This window comes from Carya illinoinensis, chromosome 4 (genome assembly GCF_018687715.1).
Source record: "Carya illinoinensis cultivar Pawnee chromosome 4, C.illinoinensisPawnee_v1, whole genome shotgun sequence".
NCBI lineage: Eukaryota > Viridiplantae > Streptophyta > Magnoliopsida > Fagales > Juglandaceae > Carya > Carya illinoinensis.
The window spans coordinates 15,005,496-15,007,522 of record NC_056755.1 but is presented as its reverse complement, the minus strand read 5'-3'; the positions used below and the strand labels follow the sequence as shown (position 1 = coordinate 15,007,522).

The window sequence follows — 2,027 nt, the reverse complement described above, 5'->3', positions numbered from 1 at the left end:
GGTTTTAAAATTTTCCAGCTCTTTATTCTTGCTAAATAAACCTGCATCAAAAATTAATTTATTAAAACTTAAATAAATAAAGATAATAAAATAAATGAAAGAAAGAAAGATAGATCTATGGGTTGCCTCCCATAAGCGCTTGTTTTAAAGTCTACAGCCAGACTTTTCAATCTTCCTCAATCGGGATCTCTAAGAGGAATAAGAGTACAGTTCCTCTCCACTTCATTGCTAAGTGATGTATCCTGCTGCAGGGCTCGTTCTAGGTGATTGGCTGGTGCATCTTCTTTAAAGGGCTTTTCCACACCTTGCTTAATGACATCAACCCGGAAGCAAGTGCTTGGCTCTTCTGGAATTCTCATGGCTTGGTAAATTTTGAACATAACTTCTTCCTTGTTCACTCTCAATGTTAACTCACCCTTTTGAACGTCAATCAAAGCTCGTCCCGTGGCCAAGAATGGTCGACCAAGAATTAGTGGGACTTCTTCATCTTCTTCCATGTCTAACACCACAAAATCAGCAGGGAAGATAAATTTATCCACTTTTACCAATACGTCTTCTATGATTCCACGTGGATACTTGATGGACCGATCCGCTAGTTGCAAAGAAATTGTTGTAGGCTTCATCTCTTCAAGTCCTAATTTCCTGCAAACAGAAAGTGGCATAAGATTAATGCTAGCACCAAGATCACATAAAACTTTATCAAAAAATGAATTTCCAATAGTGCAAGGCAAAGTGAAACTCCCCGGATCTTTCAATTTTTGAGGCAATTTCTTTTGAAGAATGGCACTGCATTCTTCAGAAAGCTTCACTGTTTCAAACTCTTCCAATCTTCTCTTCTTGGAAATGATGTCCTTTAGGAATTTGACATAATTTGGCATTTGTTCCAAGGCATCTGCAAAAGGAATATTAATGTGAATTTTCTTAAAAATATCCAAAAACTTAGAAAATTGCTTATCTAGTTTTTGCTTTTGAAAGCGCTGAGGGTAAGGAAGTGGAGGAGCAAGAATAGGAGGATTGTCAGGAAATGAAATTGTAGGAGCAAAGTCGGTCTCCTCTAGTGTATCATTGACAATCTCCTCTTCTTCTACTTTATTTTTGCTTTGGCCATTGTTCGCAGCGGTAGGAGTAGACTTGCTCTCCTTCAATGGTGACCTCTCTATTTCTTTTCCACTCCTAAGTGTGATGGCCTTGCATTGTTCCTTTGGATTCACTTCAGTGTTGCTGGGAAAAGCTCCTCTTTGTTGGGCATTGATGGTAGTGGCTAGTTGCCCAATTTGCACTTCAATATTCTTTATAGCAGCTCCCATATTGCTACAATGAGTCTCAATGTTGTCCAACCGTGAATCAGTCTTTTTAAACCTTGCATTGGTCTCCTGAACAAAGGAAACCATGGCATCCTCAAGTGACATCTTCCTCTCGCTTGGTTGGCTATCAAATCCGGGAGGATGTTGAGGTTGCAACACATTCTTGGTATTTCCATATGAAAGATTCTCATGATTTCTAAGCCCTGGATGATAGTAATTTGGCATAGGATTACCACGATAGTTGTAGTTCCGATTGTTGACATATTGAACTTGTTCTTGACTCGCCTCATTGCTTGGAACTATCATGCTTGTGGATGCAACATATTCTGTACTTTGTGGTATCCTTTGAGTTGTCAAGGCTGAAATCTGATGAGATAGAGTAGCTACTTGAGCGGAAAGAGCTGCTATCGGCTCCAATTCATGAATTCCAGCTACCTTCTTAGCCAAAGTCCTCTCAGTTGGCCATTGATAGTTGTTTGAGGCCATTTCCTCCAAAAGTGCAGTAGCACCTTCAGCTGTCTTCGACATCAAAGTTCCACCAGAAGCAGCATCAACTATAGTTCGAGTTTGCCCATTTAACCCATTATAGAACATCTGAACTTGCAACCAATCTGGCAATCCATGTTGTGGGCAACGTCGAATCAAGTCCTTATACCTTTCCCATGCTTCATAGAGTGACTCAAAATCATTTTGCTTGAATTGGCCAATCTCACTCCTGAGTTG

General features: G+C 40.0%; 1 non-coding gene across 1 annotated transcript; it reads left to right on the top strand.

Moving 5' to 3' along the window:
• Nucleotides 1–1,920: 1,920 nt before the first annotated feature.
• On the top strand, nt 1,921–2,027 carry LOC122308679. Its single transcript, XR_006242191.1, has one exon. It is a non-coding gene; the product is annotated as a small nucleolar RNA R71 (small nucleolar RNA).